Source organism: Dendrobates tinctorius, unplaced genomic scaffold, assembly GCF_039654945.1.
Source record: "Dendrobates tinctorius isolate UK_male_01 unplaced genomic scaffold, ASM3965494v1 ptg000250l, whole genome shotgun sequence".
NCBI classification, from domain to species: Eukaryota; Metazoa; Chordata; class Amphibia; order Anura; family Dendrobatidae; genus Dendrobates; species Dendrobates tinctorius.
Genome location: NW_027361917.1, coordinates 9,378,832 through 9,401,541, shown reverse-complemented (window position 1 = coordinate 9,401,541; position 22,710 = coordinate 9,378,832). Strand labels below are relative to the sequence as shown.

At 40.6% G+C, this 22,710-nt stretch overlaps 1 protein-coding gene across 2 annotated transcripts in view; it reads right to left on the bottom strand.

Annotated features, from left to right (window-relative positions):
* Positions 1–22,710, bottom strand: part of SYNDIG1 (synapse differentiation inducing 1) — a 350,727-nt gene that overhangs the window by 9,201 nt on the left and 318,816 nt on the right. The window lies entirely within an intron of this gene.

The following is a 22,710-nucleotide window of genomic DNA, read 5'->3' as shown; positions in this document are numbered from 1 at the left end:
GTTGTTTTATTTTTAATAAAGGACTTTATTCTGGCTGTGTCTTTATTTACCATGCAATTATAGGATTAGTAATGGATAGGTGTTTTATAGAACCCTCTCCATTACTATGCCATGGGCTTGATGTCACCTGACAATACAAAGGTGACATCAGCCCCACAAATATGAACCCCACTTGCCACCACTACAATGCAAGTGGGAAGAGCCTGGGAAAGCATCCGAACAGCTGCAGGCTGCTATTTTTAGGCTGGGGGCAATATCCATGGCTCCTTAACAGCTTGAGAATACCAGTCCACAGCTGTCTGCTTTAGCAAGGCTAATTGTCAAAAATGGGGGGACCTCATGTAATTTTTTAAAATATTTAAATAATTAAAAAATACGGCATTGGGACCCATCTATTCTTGATAACCAGCCTTGCTGAAGCTGACAGCTGAGGGTTGCAGCCCCCAGCTGTGAGTTCTGGCTGGCTGGTTATCAAAAATACAGGGTAACAGATGCAGGCTTTTTTTAAATTATTTATTTACAACACAGGAGCGGTTGATGAAGGCAGGCATTACACTACCGTAGAACATGGGTGAGTGCTATGCGAGAAAACATCGCATAGCACTTGGCCCAGTGTTAATCTATGGGGAGCTCACATCAGCGTTTATTTTCTCAGCCATATTCAGCGTGCATGTAAAATTGAAGCATGCTGCGACTGTCACCAAGACTTGCCAATGCAAGCCTATGGGTGCGAGAAAAAAATCGCACAGCACCATCAGCACAATCGACCATGCAAGTGCTGTCTGATTTTAGGTGCCGATGTTCTTTGAAAAGCTGGTAATTCATGTGCCGCGCACAGTAACATCACACTGAAAGGTTAGAATAGAATAGATAGAATAGATATATACACAGAGAATACATATGTAGATAGATAGATAGATAGATAGATAGATAGATAGATAGATAGATAGATAGATAAATAGATACAGTGGGGAAAAAAGTATTTAGTCTGCCACCAATTGTGCAAGTTCTCCCACTTAAAAAGATGAGAAAGGCTGTAAGTGACATCATAGGTAGACCACAACTATAAGGCCTCTTTCACACTTCAGTTTTTTGCAATCAGTCACAATCCACCAGGTTTTGAAAAAAAACGGATCCTCAATTTTCTTTTGAGGATCCGTTTTTTCCCCATTGACTTCCATTAATGGCGGATTGTGACGGATTGCCGTCCATTGCATTCGTTTTTTTTGAGGATCCGCCAAAAGTTGCTGTCCGTCACCATCCTCAAAGATTTGAAAACGGAGCTTGCAACATTTTTTTCTCTGGCGGATCCTCCAGACACTCATTTAACCCGAAATTCTTTCTGGGTGCCGGACAAAAAAAAATCTCTCTCTCTCCTTTTCCAGGCTGCGATTCCTTTAAAATTATTCATTTTGCGGATCCGTCAAAAAAACGGATGGGTGGCATCCGTTGTCATCAGTTCGAAAACGGATCCAGCATCCGTCCTTTTGGCGGATTTTGACTGATGCAAAAAACTGAAGTGTGAAAGAGGCCTAAGAGTCAAAATGAGAAAACAAATCAAGAAAATCACCTTGCTTGATTTGACAAGATTTATTTTGCAAATTATGGTGGAAAATAATTATTTGGTCATTAACAAAAGTTTAATCTCAATATTTTGCTATATATCCTTTGTTGGCAATGACAGAGGTCAAACATTTTCTGTAAGTCTTCACAAGGTTGGCACACACTGTTGGTGGTATATTGGCCCATTCCTCCATGCAGATCTCCTCTAGAGCAGTGAGTTGGGCCTATCGCTGGGCAACACAGACTTTCAAATCCCTCCAAAGGTTTTCTATGGGGTTGAGATCTGGAGACTGGTTAGGCTGCTCCAGGACCTTCATATGCTTCTTACGAAGCCACTTCTTCATTGCCCTGGCAGTGTTCATGGGATCATTATCATGCTGAAAGACCCATCCACATTTCATCTTCAATGCCCTTGCTGATGGAAGGTTTGCACTCAAAATATCATGATACATGACCCCATTCATTCTTTCATGTACACGGATCTGTCGTCCTGGTCCCTTTGCAGAGAAACAGCACCAAAAGCATGATGTTGCCACCCCCATGATTCACAGTAGGTATGGTGTTCTTTGGATGCAACTCAGCATTCTGTCTCCTCCAAACATGACGAGTTTTGTTTCTACCAAACAGTTCTACTTTGGTTTTATCAGACCATATGATATTCTCTCAATACTCTTCTGGATAATCCAAATGCTCTCTAGCAAACTTCAGATGGGCCCGGACATGTACTGGCTTAAGCAGGGGGACACGTCTAGCACTGTAAGATCTGAGTCCCTGGCGGCCTAGTGTGTTACTGATGGTAGCCTTTGTTACAGGGGTCCAAGCTCTATGCAGGTCAATCACTAGGTCTGCCCTGTGTGGTTCTGGGATTTTTGCTCACAGTTCTTGTGATCATTTTGACCCCACGGGGTGAGATCTTGAGTGGAGCGGGGGAGATTATCAGTGTTCTTGTATGTCTTCCATTTTCTTATTATTGCTTCCACAGTTGATTTCATCACACCAAGCTGCTTGCCTATTGCAGATTCAGTGTTCCCAGCCTGGTGCGGGGCTACAATTTTGTTTCTTGTGTCCTTTGACAGCTCTTTGGTCTTCACCATAGTGGAGTTTGGAGTGTGACTGTTTGAGGTTGTGGACAGGTGTCGTTTATACTGATAACAAGTTCAAACAGGTGCCATTACTACCGCCAATGAGTGGAGGACTGAGGAGCTTCTTAAAGAAAAGTTAAAGATCTGTGAGAGCCAGAAATCTTGCATGTTTTTTGGTGACCAAATACTTAATTTCCACCATAATTTGCAAAATAAATCTTGCCAAATCACACAAGGTGATTTTCTGGATTTGTTTTCTCATTTTGACTCTCAGGCTGGAGTCACACTGCCATATTTCTCATGCGATAATCGCATCGCACTTCACGGACTGGCCGGCACCTCTCCTGAACCGAGCATGACAGCATAATTGATTACTATGCAGCTGTCAAGCTCAGGTCAGGAGAGGTGCCAGCTAGGGCAAGTTTTACGATGCGATTCTCGCACGAGAATTATGGCAGTGTGACTCCAGCCTCATAGTTGTCTTCTACCTATGATGTCAATTACAGGCCTCTCTCATCTTTTTAAGTTTTGAGAACTTGCACAATTGGTGGCTGACTAAATACTTTTCTTCCCCACTGTATATTACATACATTCATATATAGATAGAAGAAAAGCCGTAAATTCATCTGTCGTGTACTGTAAAATCATTGCAGGAGCCGACAGGATAGAAGAGGTGGATTACCTACAGTAAATACAAAATGAAAACCTAGATATACAGATGTCTGTGACAAATACAATTAGTAGAATGCATGTATAGCTTACTGTACAATGAGTTCATTGGCTGGGAACTCGCAAGAACTGTCAGATGGCACTGCAAGCATGAGAACTCTCTCACACTTGCCCTCAGACAGGATATAGCAGTTCACAGGCAGACTCTGAGCACACAGTGCTCAGTGTCTACTGGATGACAGGCTCCATCGTCACATCATGCAACCATGCAGCCTGCCTTCTAGATTTAGCAGAGCTAGACCCGTCGTGGGACAAATGGATTAAAAGCATCTCTGCGTAAAGGTGAGGAATATTGTTTTTTTTACCTCTTTTGCAGATGACGAGTGCTTCGAGGAAAGGGTGAGGTTGTAAGTATGGTTTAATTAAGATTCTTAAAGAAGTCTGTATCTTTCTTTTAATTAAAGGACTTTTTTCTGGGTGTCAGTGTTTTTATACAGTATGACTCTCCATTACTAACCTCGAGGCTTGATGTCACCTGACAATACAAAGGTGACATCAAACCCCCCAACTACCACCCTGCTTGCCACCGCTACTGGGCAAGTGGGAAGAGCAGGGCTAAATGCCAGAATTGGTGAATTTTAGAGATGTGTCTTTCCTGGGGTGGCTGAGAGCTGATATTTTTAGCCCAGGGAAGACCAGTATCCATGGCCCCTTCCTAGGCTATTAATATCAACCCGCAGTTGTCTGCATAGCCTTGCTGGTTATTAATTATGGAGGGACTTTATGTCATTTTTTTAGGGTCCCCCATTTTAATAGCCAGTAAAGGCTAAGTATACAGTTGTGAGTTGTGAGATGACATTTATAGCCTGGGAAGCTCCAAGAGTATTACCCCCTTCCCAAGCTTTAAGCATCGTCCCACAGCCGTCGGCTATCCCTCTTCTGGTTACGAAAATTGCGTGGGAGCGCACGCCATTTTCTCCTAAAAATTATCTTTTATTAATTAAATACATGTACAGTAATTTGCACACACACTGTACTAATTGTATTTGTCACTGACATCTATATATCTACTTATTCTATTTGTATTTACTGTATGTAATCCATCTATTCTATCCTGTCGGCTCCTGCTTTGATTTTACACTATGCGTCTACTGAATTGCAGGCTTTTCTTCTATGTAATATATATATATATAAATATGTTTGTGTGTCACAGAGATCTAAATATCTATGTTCTAACCTGTCACTCTGTGATTTTACTGTACGTGGCACATGAATTGTTGGCTTTTATTCTACCTTTTACCGAATGTTACCGACTTTTTCCGATTTTAAGAAAAATGCTCATGTTACTGATCACGAATCCGAATGAACCATATAGTGCATAATTTATGTTTGGCGATCGTTTTATAACATTGAACTGTGAAAATGGAAAAAAAAAACCTAAAAAATGCTGGTTTTGAAACAAATTTTTCATTTTCACAAGGGTAACAAAGCAACATGAAGCATACAATTTGTTGTGCAATTTCTACTGAGTACACCGATACCCCATATCTGTTGAAAACTACTTTTGAGGCACAGTGCAAAGCTTAGCGGGGAAGTAGCACCATGCTGGAGTTCAGATTTTGCTGGAATGATTTGGTGGTGCCATGTCACATTGGCGGAGCCCCTGAGATGTCATAACAGCAGAATCTCCCCATAAGTGACATCATTTTACAAACTACACCTCTCAATAAATTCATCTAGGGGTGCAGTGAGCATGTTCCTCACAGAAATTTATACCATCCCACTGGGAGAGAAGACTTTGAGGAACCTATACAGTGGTGTGAAAAACTGTTTGCCGCCTTCCTGATTTCCTATTCTTTTGCAGGTTTGTCACGCCTAAATGTTTCAGATTGCCAAGCAAATTTAAATATTAGACAAAGATAACACAAGTAAACACAGAATTCAGTTTTTAAATGAAGGTCTTTATTATTAAGGTAAAAAGAAATCCAAGCCTACAGGGCCCTGTGTGATAACATTAGGTAGTCATATTATTTTTCTCTTTATTGTAATGAGCCCCCATACAGTGTTGTGAACATTTCTCTTGAGTGTTCACACATAGGTAAATCAAAGATGAAATATGAAAATACATTTTACTAGGTTATCTAAACAATCTGTGAGAAAAGACTAAAAATGTAAAACTCTCCCTGATCTCAAAAACCAAACCATAACTCCTGAGTCTCATAAATATCTGAAACAAAATGGCTGTATCATGATATCCACTTCTTCTCATATCTTTATGCACATCATTTTTTGGTCTATGTTTGGCATATATACTGTAAAAGCAACCAAAATATGTGCTAGTCATGTCCATAGAGAGTCCTTTTGGCTTCAGCCTGGCCAATATATGTCTTTGTCTCAACTCTCCTGTCTGGAGAGCCTAGTGAAAGCTGTTTCTTTACATGAAAAGTTCACTGAAGTTTTCATAAAGTTAATTAAAGTGGCCTGCAGCAGAAAGCTCTAATGTCTACAGTGGGTGGGTGGGGGTTAGCCTCTTGACTTTGGACTGCTGAGATATTTGCCAACTTAGCGGTGGAGTGATCACCCATAGGACACTCGCTTCCTTCCTACAAGGTGGAGGCTAATGGATATTGGGCATATGCAAAAATAAATCTCCAGAAGCTACTTAGGAAACTTTTCACTAACGCTCTGCTGACCAAGCAATCCCCATAGACAATTACATACTACAATGGCTTTCACAGCCCTATGTCTTTTCCTTTGTTCTAGAAATAGCTAACTGCTTTTATATGGACAATCCCATCATTGGAGGAGCCTCAGCTGACATGGCAAATCTTTCTCTGGGTTGTTTAGTGCAGTGGGTTATGACTGGTTGATTAATCCCTTACTGCCACATGACGTACTATTCTGTCCATGTAATAAAGAAAAAAGGTCAGCTCACCCCTCAATCCATCCAGGAGCCTGAGCACGGAAGATCTTCAGTACAGCAGGATTAGTAATCGATGAAAGAGTGAATCCAGCTCTTGGTTCCTTAGAAATTCATCTTTTATTGGAGTAAAAAATCTTTTAAAATCCAAATTCATAATTACAGCATCGTGCCACCAACATCCCCAGGGATACATAAGCAGACGCGTTTTGAGCTTAAAGGCTCTTATTCATTACTAAAGTTAGGGTTAGGGTTGGGTCTAAAGTTAGGGTTAGGATTGGGGCTAGGATTAGGGTTGGGGCTAAAGTTAGGGTTAGGGTTGAGGCTAAAGTTAGGGATAGGGTTGGGGCTAAAGTTAGGGTTGGTGCTAAATTTAGGGTTAGGGTTGGGGCTAAAGTTAGGGTTAGGCTTGGGGCTAAAGTTAGGGTTAGGGTTTGGTCTAAAGTTAGGATTAGGGTTAGGGTTGGGATTAGGGTTAGGGGTGTGTTAGGGTTAGGTTTGTGGTTAGGGTTATGGTTAAGGTTGGGATTATGGTTAGGAGTGTGTTGGGGTTAGGGTTGGAGTTAAAATTGGGGTGTTCAAACTCGACATGGCGTCTGATCTCAATTCCAGCCAATTCTGCACTGAAAAAGTCAAACGGTGCTCCTTCCCTTCCGAGCTCTGCCATGCGCCAAAACACTAGTTTACCCCCACATATGGGGTATCAGCATACTCAGGACAAATTGCACCATTACTCTTGGGGTCCAATTTCTTCTGTTACCCTTGGTAAAATAAAGAACTGGAGGCAAAAATATAATTTTTGTGGAAAAAAAAAATGATTTTTTATTTTTATGGCTCTACGTTATAAACTTCTGTGAAGTACTTGAGGGTTGAAAGTTCTCACCACACATCTAGATAAGCTTCTTTGGGGGTCAAGTTTCCAAAATGGAGTCACTTGTGGGGGTTTCCACTGTTTTGGCACATCAGAGGCTCTCCAAATGCGACATGACGCCCATAGACCATTCTAGAAAGTCTGCAATCCAAAACATCACTACTTCCCTTCTGAGCCCCGATGTGTGCCCATACAGTAGCTTTCTACCACATATAGGGTATCAGCGTACTCAGGACAAATTGGACAACAACTTTTGGGGTCCAATTTCTCCTGTTACCATTGGGAAAATAAAAAATTGGCGACTAAAAGATCATGTTTATGGAAAAAATGTTTTTTTTATTTTCACACTCAGGCTTTATAAACATTAGTGAAACACCTGGGGATTCAAAGTTCTCACCACACATCTAGACAAGTTCCGTGTGGGTCTGGTTTCCAAAATGGGAACACTTGTGGGGAGTTTCCACTGCTCAGGCACATCAGAGGCTCTCCAAATGCGACATGGCATTCTATCTCAGTTCCAGCGAATTTTGCGCTTAAAAAGTCAAGCGGCGCTCCTTCCCTTCCAAGCTCTGCCATGTGCCCAAACAGTGGTTTATCCCCACATATGGGGCATCAGCATACTCAGGAAAAATTGCGCAATAACTTTTTGGGTCTTGTTAGGCTGGTTTCACATTTGCGTTTTTTTGCGCTGGAAAAAAACGCATACGTGCGCATGCGTTTTTTCCCCTATATTTAACATGGGTGCGCATACCTGCGCGCTGGTAAGCGCATGTATGCGATTTTCATGCGCTGCGTTTTTTTGGGGTGTGCGTTTGTATTTTCCAGACGCAGCATGTTGCATTTTTTGGCCCTGCAAAAAAGCGCATGCGCACGTATGCGCACGTTTTGCGCTAAAAATGGCCATTATAGCCTATGGATGCGCATACATGCGCACTGGCATGCTCATGTATGCGTTTTTTTGCACATGCGTTTTTTTTTGTTAACCATGGAATTTAGGGGTTTGGGTTAGAGTTAGGGTTAGTTAAGGGGGTTTAGGGTTAGGGTTAGGGTCAGGGTCAGGGTTAGGGTTGGGGTTAGGGTCAGGGTTAGGGTTAAGTATGGTTTGGTTAAGGGTTAGGGTCAGGGTTAGGGTTAGGGTCAGGGTTAGGGTTAAGTATGGTTTGGTTAAGGGTTAGGGTCAGGGTTAGGGTTAGGGTTAGGGTTAAGGTTAGTTAGGGTTTGGGTTAGGGTTAAGTATGGTTTGGTTAAGGGTTAGGGTCAGGGTTAGGGTTAGGGTCAGGGTTAGGGTTAGGGTTAGTTAGGGTTTAGGGTTTGGGTTAGGGTTAAGTATGGTTTGGTTAAGGGTTAGGGTCAGGGTTAGGGTTAGGGTTAGGGTTAAGGTTAGTTAGGGTTTGGGTTAGGGTTAAGTATGGTTTGGTTAAGGGTTAGGGTCAGGGTTAGGGTCAGGGTTAGGGTTAGGGTTAAGGTTAGTTAGGGCTTGGGTTAGGGTTAAGTATGGTTTGGTTAAGGGTTAGGGTCAGGGTTAGGGTTAGGGTTAGGGTCAGGGTTAGGGTTAGGGTTAGGGTTAGTTAGGGTTTAGGGTTTGGGTTAGGGTTAAGTATGGTTTGGTTAAGGGTTAGGGTCAGGGTTAGGGTTAGGGTTAGGGTCAGGGTTAGGGTTAGGGTCAGGGTTAGGGTTAATAAAGTCATGGTTTGGGTTAGTGTGAGGGGCCACCTAATGTTGGAAAAAAACGCAAACGCGGTAAAAACGCACTAAAAACGCATACAAACGCATAAAAACGTTGCGTTTTTTTCATGCATGCTCATAAAAATGCTTGAAAAAAACGCAGCAGTTGTATGCTTTTGTATGCGTTTTTTCAATGCGTTTTTTTGCGGGAAAAACGCGCTGCAAAAAAAAGCAAGTGTGAAACTAGCCTTACCCTTGTGAAAATAAAAATTGGGGGTGAAAAGATAATTTTTGTGGAAAAAATGTGATTTTTTTTAATTTTACAGATGTATGTTATAAACTGTTAAGCCCTTGGGGATTCAATGTTCTCATGACACATCTAGATAAGTTCCTTTGGGGGTCTAGTTTGCAAAATAGGGTCACTTGTGGGAGTTTCCACTTTTTAGGCACATCAGGGGCTCTCCAAAAGCTACATGGCGTCTAATCTCAATTCCAGCCAATTTTGCGTTGAAAAAGTCAAACGGCGCTCCTTCCCTTCTGAGCTCTCCCATGTGCCCAAACAGTGGTTTACCCCCACCTATGGGGTATCAGCGAACTCAGGACAAATTGCACAATAACTTTTGGGGTCCAATTTCTCCTGTTACCCTTGGGAAAATAAAAAAAATTGGACGTGAAATAAATTTTTGTGAAAAAAAGTTAAATGTTCATTTTTTTAAACATTCAAAAAATTCCTGTGAAGCGCCTGAAGGGTTAATAAACTTTACCACCATCATGAAGTACAATATGTCATGAGAAAACAATGTCAGAATCACCGGGATCCATGGAAGCATTCCAGAGTTATTACCTCATAAAAGGACAGTGGTCAGAATTGAAAAAATTGGCCCGGTCATTAACGTGCAAACCACCCTTGGGAATAAAGGGGTTAAGGCAGCTGTAAGAGAAGTCAAGAAAGGGGTCAACAGGGGATCAGAGTCTGTATGTTCCCTTTCCTCACTTTCTTCTGCTTCCACGGGATCTGTTGGCCCTTCTACCACCACCAAGAGCTACAGTGTTCAGGGGTGTTTGGATTTGTGAGCTTGACGCTAGTTTGTGTCGGGAAAGGGGTGACTACTTCACATATAAATGCAGAGTTATATATTAGGAGTATTGCAACCTATCCATTTTGATGGATGCTATGACATGTACTCAGATAAGCACCGAGGAAGCTATCCCCCTCATTCACTCTCCATGTCTAGAATTTTCAAAGTGCACATTTCCTTATTGACAACATATTTTAAACTTTTACAGATCGTTATACTTTGGAAGTAAAATATGGTAACTCACAATAAGTGATAGCTAGTGCACATGCTAAAAATAGTAATAAATTGATTCCCAAAATATCATAGAGAATTGTACAATTGAATAAATTTCATTTTCTCAAAACTGGAAAACCTCTTTAATGAACAAGAGAATAGTTGCCATAGTTAATACTGCAATGAAAACTGTGTAGATATCTGATCAGTCTTTATAAAAGCATAAAATAAAATATGTTCAGGTAATGATTAAGTAATAGCATTGATAAAAATAAACTAATAATGTTTTAAAAAATATGTATTTCCTACACATGCTTTCTTTTCTCTTTCCCACCATGAACCAACCAAACAATAATGCATAGGATTGCTCTAGATTTGTTCAAGGTATTTCTGTAAACTCAAAAGAAAGGCTGAATCTTTATACAATATTCAGAACAATTCAATCTCTATCATATTTAGCTTATTTTCCATTACTGTGGTACCTCTTAGCAAGTTGTAACATGATATTACATTATACCTCATTTGCACAGCAATTCCATTCCTTTTCATCTTTCTACTGTCCAATTCTGTCCAATTCATATCCGTAAAACATCATTGCTTGTTACCCTAAGAACTATACTAATCTATATATTGAAATGTAGGGAACATATAAAAAAGTGGAAAGCACAAAGTCTTGCACAGAATAAATGAACAGATTACTTTCAGATTAATATAGTTTTTTGTACCTCTTTAATACGATTTACTACATAGGCAGAATTTCTTCATAAGCGACATGCAGAGAGGAGATTTATAAAACCAAGAGCCAATGAAAAAGGGAAGTTGTTGCTTTTACTTTAACTAAGAAAAACTGAATCCCGTATGGCCTTACAAAGTGATTTATAGAGGGGTAATAATTAGTGATGAGCGAACGTGCCTAGATAAGATGTTATCCGAGCATGCTTGTGTGTCTAGAAAATTAGTGTTTCGAAAAACATGTTTGAGTCCCCGCAGCTGCAAGTCTCGAGTCTTTTAGACAGCTGCAACACATGCATGGATTGTCTATTTGTTAGGCAATCCCTGCATGTGTTGCCACTGTCGAACAGCTGTGAGATATGCAGGCAAGGGGACTCAAACCTATTTTTCGAGCACGTCGAGGACTTGGTTCCAAAAGGAGCCACTCCTTGGCTGGGTCCTTCCCTGGAGGAAAATCTGGCTAGTCCCTTATTTGAGACTCTTAAATGAGGCTCCATGGACTTTATTTGCATATTCGTATTTCCCAGGGAGCAATGCTCCTAGGATTTCACTGATCGAGTGCCTTTGTCAGCTGCCGCAGTGTTATCTTTGACTGGTCTCCCTGAGGTCAGTGATTGTTTTGTGATGTTGGTCTACTAGACATTGCTCCCACCTAGCCAGAATCCTACTCCTCACTGATGAGGGGCAACACCCTGAAACAGCTGTTTGTGGATGGATACCTGGCCTTGGTATTTCCCTTGTCATGTCTGTAACCTCGTAAAGAGCTGGATATTGACTTAAAGGGCTACTTAATATGGTGGTAATGGTGGTTTCCAAAAGGAGCCACTCCTTGGCTGGGTCCTTCCCTGGAGGAAGATCTGGCTAGTCCCGTGTTTGAGACTCTTAAATGAGGCTCCACGGACCTTATTTGCATATTCGAGGACTCTTGGTTAGCACACGAGAATGTTCGGCTAACCCCTGTCATGGTTTCACCCCTCAGGGTGTCTGGGATGCAGTTACTGACAGCTCTGCCGTCCAATCTGGTATAGGGGTGTGCTGAAGCTTTCAGTACTTTGATTGACAGCATGACCATCCAGTCTGGTTCAGGGGCGTGCTGAGCTGTCAGTGTGTTTATTGACAGCTCGACTAGCCAATCTGTGACTGGGAGGTGTTGGTTGTCTCCTGGTGTTCACTATCCCAGGTAATGGCCATGCCTACTTAACTGAGCAGCTTCTCCCAGACCACTGCCAGACGTGCATTCATCTTGTGAGGTTTGTACTGTACTCCATGTGCCTTGAGTTCTATATGCTTGATCTGTTGCCTGACCTTGGACTTCGTTATGGCCATCCGCCTGTTTAACCCCTTCAGCTCTGATCCGTTATCCTCCTGGTACTCTGATCTCGGATTGTTACCTGACTACACTTTTGTCTCTTCCTTCTGTTTATGACGTACCCTCCTGGCTTCTGACCTTGGACTTCCTGACCACTCTGACTCACTGCTTAGCCAGAAGTGACTAGCTTCTCAACACCTTATCCAAGCACATTCTCTCAACACTAGTAATAATACATTGGGATCATGGGATTTTCTCTCTTTTTATACACCCTAAAATCGTGTTTGCTTTTGCAGCTGCTGCTTGACATTGAGCATTGCTGCTCAGCTTACGTACTTGTAACCAGTTGCTCTTACAATTTTTGTATAAATGTTTTATTTGTCTTGGGTTGATCATATGGGATTAAGGACTCATCACTGAGAGTTTGAGTTGTTTGAAATGGAAAATATAAAATAAAAGCTAGAAAAATTATTATCTCAGAATTATGTATTATTCCATATAATTGTATCATTTATGGAAACCAATATATGAAAGCCCTAGCAATAATAAGCGAATATATTCTCTGCTGATTTTGTTCCATTCATTTTCAATTTACAGTAAATCAATAGCTTGGCTATAGCCAGGAAAATCTAGAACTCTTCTGCCCGTAAGTCAAGATTTCTTTAAAACATATTTTTGCTAGTTGAGAATTGATGTCAAGTGTCAAGGAAAAGCCAAGATATAAAAAATAACACTTCATGCATATTAATGATTAGAAATGGCTTAAAATTCTTTAATCAGGATAGCAATGATGCTAAAAAGGATCCCTACTGATGCCGAGTTCATGCTAAAATGCATTATAAATAAATAATTCTCCATCACATAGGACAAAATCATGTAGTGTGGAGGTGACTGAGGCACTTAAAAGACTGCATCAAATATTCCATTAGCATTATAGCACTGAGAACATTTCCTATTACTTCTCTAGTAATATAATCAAATTCTGTTACACAAAAGCCACTGGTGACAATAAGGTCATTTAAGCTGCTGTTTTGTGAAAACATAATATTTTCTCTAAGGTAAATGTTAAAACCTGCCTTTATATTCCATAATGTTTTATTACCAATGTGTATATTTGACTTAAAAGTCTTAGAATAACCTAAGCCATATTCATATATAATTAAATGGTAAGCTCAAGATAATAATAAAAAATCACTTAAACTAAGGAAATAATTACCAGTAAGCGAATACATAATTACAAAGCTAAAGTTCATATAATATTTTAGGAAAACACCTGGCTCCCCTACTGATCAGTAGTTACACAGCTCCATTCAATGTGTAGCAGTTGCTGCCAGGCACTGCAGAATAGGAGCTGATCTGCAGCTCTCATCAGCCATTGCACATTGCTGTCCTGTTGGGTTATGTTTAGATCTGGTCACCGCTGTATCACAGTTGATCACTAACTTATCTGATAATATGACCTGTCCCAAGGGACAATCCCTTTAAATAGAGTAGCTCAAACACCCTCTCTAAAATCAAATCCTTGGATTAGCACTAGTTACTTACTACTGGCCATAAATGGTTAATTTTTCTATCCACCTACAAATGTTGATAACATTTTTCAGCATGCTCAGAGAACACATATGAAACGCCCAGCAGGGCCGGGGGAACTCTGTGCCGGGCCTTTATGGCTCTTTTAAGGCCTCTTTCACACTTCAGTTTTTTGTGTCAGTTAAAATCCGCCAAAAAGGCAGACAAGCGGATCCGTTCTTAACTGATGTGAAAGGATGCTACAGGATCCGTTTTTTGACGGATCCGCAAAATGAGGAAATTTAAAGGAACCGCTGGCCGGGAAGGAGAGAGAGAGAATTTTTTTTTTTTTGTCCGGCACCCAGACAGAATTTCGGGTTAAATCAGTGTCTGGAGGATCCGCCGGCCAAAAAAACGTTGCAAGCTCCGTTTGCAAATCTTTGAGGATGTTGATGGACAGCAACATTATGGCGGATCCGCACAAAAACGGATGCAACGGACGGCAATCCGTCAAGATCCGCCATTAATGAAAGTCAATGGGGAAAAAAACGGATCCGCAAAAAAAAATTGCGGATCCATTTTTTTCAAAACCTGGCGGATTTTGACTGATTGTAAAAAACGGAAGTGTGAAAGAGGCCTAAGGAGGAAAGTGTCACGGTGTTGATGGTGACCCGGTCCGTGGCCCTGGGTGTCCAATGTAGATGATGGAAGTTCAGATGAAGGGGGAAGATGGTAGGATAATTGCAGGGGAAAAGGGAAATCATGACGCCACCCGTGGTACTCGGCTTGGGTAGCCGACGCTGCTATGCAGATACACTGGGACGGTGTTAAAGCAGCCAAAATGGTGAATTTCTGTGTCCCAGGGAAGTTGAGATGGTACTTGTGAGCCGGTGGCGGTGGTGGTGTATGCAGTGTATGGCAGACGAGTTGTAAATGGCTCCAAGGACACAGTTAGGTGCAGTTTCTGGGTTTTTACTCACAAGTCTTGTGCACAAGATGACCTGCTTGATACTTTGTCCTCTGAGGGAGGAGTCCGGCAAACTCCCAGGTAGATCAGGAACACCTGTTCAAGACTCCTCTTTTTGTTCTCCTCTCTAGGCCGTGTCTCTGCACTGATCTCTCCCTTCCTTTCTGCCTTGCGTCTTCACAAGCAGTGTCCCAAGCCGGCAGCCACGGATCACACCGGGGATCGTGGGTCAGGCCCCGGGGTCCTTTTTCCCTACTACTGCCTTTTTGCGGAATGTTTGTGGTTGTGGCTGAGGCACTTAAAGTTACCACAGCCTCCGGCTTTCTAGCTGAGCTTTGCAGTTCTCCACTAGCTTCAGGGGCCGGCTCCCTCACTTTGGCCTGGCCCTTCCTTTTTAGGATACAGGCCCCACGGTTTGGCTTTTGCACTATCCGTGCCGCTAGGACCTCTTCCTTCTACTAGGAGTTTGGTCAAGATGTTTCTTTCTTCTCTGACCCTCAGTCCTCTCATGGCAATCCTGCTCTTACGCTGTCCTGTCACCGACTGACTAGTTTCTGGAAGGATCTCTTTACCTCAGAACTAGCTCCTCCCACCAACTGTCACCTTTCTTACTCTGATTGGATGCCTAACTATCACTCCACTACCTAAGCTCCTCCCATTCTACCTACATTCTACACTAACCCCCCACACCCTTTCCTAGCCAGTCTGGGATGAGGCAATCCTCCCAAAGGGTACGCCCAGGTGCCCTGACTAGCTAGTGTGTGTGTTGAGTGCAGTGTTAGGAGTCCTGGGTGGTAATCCCTCCTTACCTGAGGGTGGGATACCACACCTCTGGATGAGGTGCAGTACCTCTGTGGCGACCTGACCCTCAGGGGCGCCACACATACAGTATATACCATGTACACATAAACATCCTACTTTGCTGGAATTCACTTCTTTATTTTGACCGATATTCTATAGACTTCGAAATTTTAAAGCACATACCAAAAATTTACCAATACGAACAAGCATGCATACTGGAACATAAAGTCCCTAAAACTAATTATTGACAACTAGATGGTGGCCCGATTCTAAAGCATCGGGTATTCTAGTCAGTCTCTCTCTCTCCCCCTCTCTCTTTCTCTCCCCGTGCCGCAGATCTCTCGACAGAGGTGTGCATCGTTCGAATGCGCTGATTGGTCGCGGCCGGCCGGAGGTGTGCGTCGTTCGAATGCGCTGATTGGTTGCGGCCGGCCGGGCGCAACCAATCACCACCACTGGATTTCCGTTATAGACAGACACATAGACAGAATAAGACGATTATATAGTAGATCAAACAGTGCCTCCAACAGAGATGTCAGGAACTTCTTACCCAATTTCTTGATTTCTTGCGTCTACTTCATCTTCCTTAGAGATTAAAAACTAATAAAGTCAGAACTCCTTTCTACAGTATGGTGGAAACATTTGTTAGTTTCATGTACCTCTTTCCCATTCCTCACTCGCATTTGTAATTGTTATATGTGCAATTAATATTGTGATAGGAAGTTGATGATGCTATATAAAAAAAAAATAAGTCCAGAATCTGTCTATATTTCTTGGATTTCTATGCATGAAATCTAGTCCATTTTATAATTATACGCTAACCAGACCTCTTGGCATAACTAGATAGGTCTGCCATCTCTAAATTAGTAAAGACTAGGAATTCTGCATTTGATGTGGTGAGAATAGTACTGTAACTGCACTTTTGCGTATTGCAGGGCTGGATATTTTAGAAAAGTCTGGACTTGTTTTTTTCTTCTACTCTCGAGTATTTTTGCAGCAGAATTATCTTGCCTAGAGTTTCTTTTAGGATAGGAGATCACTGGTAAGACCGCTACATTTTGTCAGCGGTGACCCTTTAAATGTCCTAAAACTTAAAAGAGGACTTCCAACAAATACAAAAAATAATGGAAACAAAAACAAAATCATAACAGTAAAAAGTTACAAACGAGAAGATGGAGAAAAAAAATCTGAGTGCAGTCCTATGTTTTCCACAGACTCCATGTGATTAGAATAGCCAATCAAAATCAGACATGTGCATGGCCCCACAGAATAACATTGGTCCGAGTGCGATCTGATATTTTGTCAAATTGCACTTGGACTGAGAATAAAGCCATGAGCACGGGCCCTTACAGTGAAAAACAGACCATAAGTTAAGTTTATAATTGGTCTATGTCATCATTATACTTTTATTGGTCTCTATATAGATGGACCGATAATCGAGAAATGAACATTCACAGAAATGCTCGCTTCCAATTATTGACCCATCTAAACAAGCTAGTAAACATCTGACCAATGAGCAAAGGTTTTGTTCATTGGGTATATTGATTTTTAAATTGGTTTATGAATTATTATTATTATTGGCAACACATCATCATGTGTAAACAGGAGATATGCTGCCCATAACATCATATTCTATGCATATTAATGATCTTTCCAATCTTTCCAATCCAAACTTTCCAATCCCTTAACAGTGAATCAATTCATACTTAGAATACCAGTATAATACTCCATAGTTGTGAGACTGGTAAATCCTTAAATCCTCATTCATAAAAACTTTAAATCACGCACGCTAACCAATCTGAGTAATTTACCCAAATCAAGTACAATAGTAATGATGGAAAATCAATAAATAAAGGAGGACTTTGTTAGAAAGAAAAGGGCATTTGGGGATCATGATGAGAGCAAGAAATGTTCTAAAACCCTCTATTATGGCTCAAGGTTTGGCCACAGAGAACAGAAGGGTACAGTGTTTGTTTCGTTTCTAAACATCTCTCTTGGACAAATTACTCATCCTTTTATATGCAAACAATAATTTCTTTAGAAGGGAGGTATCCTCACTTCTTACTACATTGCTATAAAGGTTATGGAACCAACCATGGCCCCATAACTGCTGTATGGACATCATCTGCGGTAAGTTTACTTTTGGGATCTAGAGCACATATCACAGCAGGTGGTCCAACAAACATATTTTAAAGGATATAAAAAAAATACATTGTACACGTTAAACTGATCAAGGACAAGAATGTCTGTTATGTCAGCCATAATTATATTTTCAGCCGGGAACATATTCAGTATTTTAGTTTCTTTCAGATGTGTGATGTGGCATCACACAGACCAGAGCACCTTCTATGTGATTATAACATGTACCAAAAGCAGAATATAAACAATTAGATTTATTTTTATGGTTCTATATTTGTTAGAAAATAAAACAGCAAAGACAATAAACTCTCATGTTTTATAAAACCATGTTTTAATGCACTTTAATGGACCAGACATTGATTTATGGGGTTACTACCTAAAGGTGGCACCAGAAAGAAAGTTTTATTTTCTCTAAAATAGAGCTAATTTGCCTACTTTTTCCAAAAGTGCAATGCCCGTAAGACTATCCACACCAGCTGAAACTTTGTAAGGAGAAACACCACCTTCAATATCTGCCATATGCATCTCACTCAGCCAATCAGAACCCTACTTTGTATTGCTGAGATGCAAGAAGCAGAGGTTTACAGATAGATGTATCTGGTTTGGCTGATATCTTTATTGAGTCAAGATCCTATTCCTACCCTTATTCAGTCAGGCATCGATTACAATGAAGCCACTAATAAATAAAGTGAAACGCATGACAATGGGACTTTCCTTAGATACATTCATATGTTCCCTTCTGATTTTGATTACGATCATCTATGTTGAAATCTAAATTTAATTGATAGAAAAAAAATCTTTGAATTTTGTCACCTGTTCATGTGTTGTGTCAGCTCCATTTAAGTGAATGATCTGCAATACAAAAATAACCTTTCCATGGGTGTAGTGCAGGTTTTTGGAAACCCTAAAACAACTCTTCAAGAATTAATTGTAAACCTTTTTATCTTGAATTTGTAAGTAAAACATATACAGAGTTTGTATAAATGAAGACAGAATGCTAAATACATTTCTACATGTAAAACTATTTTTCAACACACAAAAAACATAATTCTTTAATGTACAGTAAATAGGTTCTAGAATATGCAAACATATCCGGTATACAACTTTACCACTAAGCTAAATACACCAACATAAGCTGACACATAGAATATAGTAAGAAGAAGATGCTACTTTTTTCAATACAATATTTACCTGAAGTTGTCAAAAAAACAAACTTTGTCATCTTGATAGTCAAATAAAATACATTTACATTACATGACCCCTAAACATATTGCTGTAGCTAGAGATCAGTGGATCTGGCAAAATTTGAATTTGCCTGTTCAAGTGGATTTTACTGGGAAATTCAATTTCCTATTAAGTTACTGTACATTAATTACCCTAGAACGCATGACCATAAAAATCTACACTTTTACATACCTGGGGCCTTTTAGGCCCGTGTGCAAATAACATGGAATAACTCAAACAAAAATACTTTTCAAAGTTTATTTGAAAATGGCAAAGTAAGGATGCATTCCCACTAGCGCTGGTGTCTGCCAGGAGGAGATCTGTAATGGATCTGACCTCCTGGTGACCCCAGCTAAGGCTGGCGGAATCCCAGCATTCCAGCAGCCTTAAGTGGAGTTACCAAGAGATCAGATCCATTACGGATCACCTCCTGGCAGACCCCAGCGCCAGTGGGAACACAGCCTAAGATGTGAATAATTCAAAACATTACTATGTGCAAAAAAAACAAAAGAGTAACTGAACGGGCTTAAAACGCCCAATATACGCATTCGATAAAACTCTTTATAATAATTTTTTTGTCTAAAAGTTTTTTATATAAAAGTTGCAGTAAACATGCTGAAGGAATATCTCTTTTCAAAGGTTCCTTTTCTACTTTACTAATGACCGCAACAACTTTCACACGTTATCTGTTTGGAAAAATGCTCCTTGCAGACATTTTGTCCACAAGTATTACAGACACGCTCGGATTTCCTGTCCTTCTTTGCTGGACAAATATAACATCGCTTTCTTTTTTTATCTCTTGGCTCTGGATGTTCCTGAAAACGTATACCACATCGGATCATAGCTTCTGTTGTTTGCCTTTGTAAGCATTTTGTTCTGCTTCTCTCCATCATGTTAGGCATTAAAAGTTCATAGCAAAGTTCTGTCAAGTATAGACGTCTCTTGTCCTTTCTGTTGGCATGGAATTCTGGATGAGTCTCACTATAAACAATATAGGTATTGAGGGCTGACACATCTAGCATATTATAAAAAAGAACTGCAGGCCAACGTTTTGTCTGCCTCTTGCACGTATACTCTCCAATCATTTCGTCCATCTTGCCCACTCCTCCTTTGGTTTTATTATAATGCAAGATGATTTCAGGTTTCTGTTTCCTGTTATTGGTGTCTATACTTCCATCACGATTCATTGTACTCAGTAATATCACAGATTTTTCTTTCTTAGCTTTATAAGACACCATTGTCGCTTGATTGCAGAAACCAAATACACTATCATAAAGTTGTCGATGTTGATTGTGCTTCATGATTGGAGGAATTTCTCTGCGGTTTTGCTTCATTGTACCAACAAGTGTAAGTTGTTTCTGAAGCAAAAAATTGCCCAGTTCAAGATTGGTGAAGTAGTTGTCCATTGTTATATTTTTTCCAGAATAGAAAATTGGTTTCGCAAGTGTTTTTACTACGTCAGAACATAGGTCTTTCTGGACTGGAGCGTCAACATCTTTGCCACAGTAAATCAGACCATTCATTCCATAATAGCTTGTAGAATCAGACATCCAGAAAATTTTAATACCATATTTAGCAGGTTTGCTGGGCATATACTGAATGAAATTGCAACGTCCCCTAAATGCAAGAAGTTGCTCATCCACTGTCACATTGTCACTAGAATGGTAATGCTTAGTACATTTCTTGATAAAAAGATTCCAGATGTAGATAATGGGGGCTAATTTATCTGTTTCCAACCTGACAGGACGAGTTCTCTTGTCATCAAAACGAAGGCTTCTCCGAATATCCTCAAATCTATTGACTGACATTGTAGCTTTGTAATGTGGATCTGAAAAAGGGTTCATAAAGAGTTCTCTGATAGGAACATCGTATGATTTTGTACTCCCTGCCAGAAGAGTAAGGCCAATATAAGCATACAGTTCCTCTTTTGTTATATTTTTCCATGTTTTTTTCTTCTTGAAGCGACACGTTTTCCTTCTAAGTTAGAACACAAAACTACCTCATCTACAATATCATCTGAAAAAAAAAACAGAACATATCTCTTTTGGACAAGAATTGTGGAATTCCTACAGTTCCTTGAGCAACTCTTACAATATTATGTGATGGGTTCGTCCAAGAACCTCAGCAGTACTGTTCCTAAAAATATTAGTTTTGGATGTTCTATTTGTACGTTCAGCTGGATCCATTACTTCTTCATCATCTGAAGAATCACTGGACGATGAAGTAGAGACATTAGCTGGTGGCATGTACTCTTCATCAGACAAAGAACGTTCACTGTCTTCATCACTATCAAAAATGATTGCTTCGATTTCTTGGTCAGTCAAACCCCTGGATGTAGACTGTGCCATTGTAACCATAGAAGTCAGTAAACTAAAATGAAAAAAAAAAAAGATTACAATCAGGGTTGTACACTCTTTGTTAGTGTGTGTGCTAAGGGTAAAGTGCAGACCCCTCCTCTCACCTTCAGCAGGTCACCAATTTCTTTTAGGTGCAGTAGAAGCTTTTGGATTTTTGGAACTCAGAAAGTTTCTTTTTCAAGAAACAAGAAAGCTGACTCCTTCCTCCAAAGTCTCTTCAGCAAGTAGCACACAATGAACAGTGTTCAGGACCTATGATGATGTCAGAGACGCATGACGTTGTGAGGGAGCCTCCTTCCCAAGATCACATGACCATGTAGTCAGGCAGAATTCACACTCTTCATAGCAACAGCAGAGTCATAAAGACTGAGTCAAAGTCTTCCCCAGCAACAGTGAAGACAAAAAGACTTAGGATCACATGTAAACCTAGTACGGGCCTAAAAGGCCCCAGGTATGTGAATATGGGGTATTCACAAAAAAGAGTTGTTATACCGAAATGCCTGTAACATAAAAATAAATGAACAACTGGAAATGACAAACAACTATATACCTGAGGAATACCTAGAGTTTCAAAATTCTAACTAAAGTAATCTTGCAGAAAATAGAAAACAATTAACAGGGTGGGCCTGCGAGGCCCCAGGTATGCGTTCTAGGGTTCAGACCCCAGAGCATAATAACAAATAATTATGCTCACCTCACTACTTAACTTTCCAGCCAATCCCACTGCCCCCTGCCCACTGTATGGTCCTCCATAACTTCATCACATTTCCAGCCCGGTGTTAACTCTAGGCCAGGGTTCCCAGCTGTAAGCAGGCCGCGGAGCATGAGCAGTGAACTTTACGACCTGGTTGGAGCAGGAGGCTTCAGCTTAGAGTGAACCTTAGGTCAGAGATGTGGTGTGATGGAGGCATGGAGGACTGGACAATGGGCATGATGAAGTATAGGCAGCCGGAGAGGTAAAAAGTGAAAAAATATGTATATATTACCCATCGCTAACATTTACTGGTAACCCTTCTCCTCCCTGCCTATTGTATGGTCCTCCATGCCACCATTCCATTGAATTTCTGACCAGGTGTTCACTCTAGGCCTTGTCTTCCCGCCTGGAATAGGAACTGGAGCATGTATAGTGAACCCTGGGACCAGCTCACTACCAGAAGCCCCAACCTAGAGTGAACACCAGACAACATGACAGAGGAGCTGGGGACCAGACAGCAGGAAGAGAGAAACAGGGGGGGGGCAGACATGTGAGCAATGAGCTCTGTTTTCTTTTGCGTTTTAGACTTTTGACAGCCATCTACTGTTTAGCAAGATGATGGTGGAAGCTGGCTGCCATTATGCTGAGTGTGCGCTTAGTGAATTACAAAAAAATCATATTATTCAGAATGCAGATTTTTGTCAAATTTTAATAGGATTCTATTCAACTTGAATATATTCTCCTATTTATATTTATGACCTAAAATGCAATTATGCCAGATATACAGGAGAAACACAAAACAAGGTCAACTAATTCCAGTGTAATTTATTCTTGCTATATTGATCCAGCTAAGGTAAAGTAACAAAATACTAGTAAAGTAGCAGACTTAGTTTTGACCCTACATTTTTCATGATTT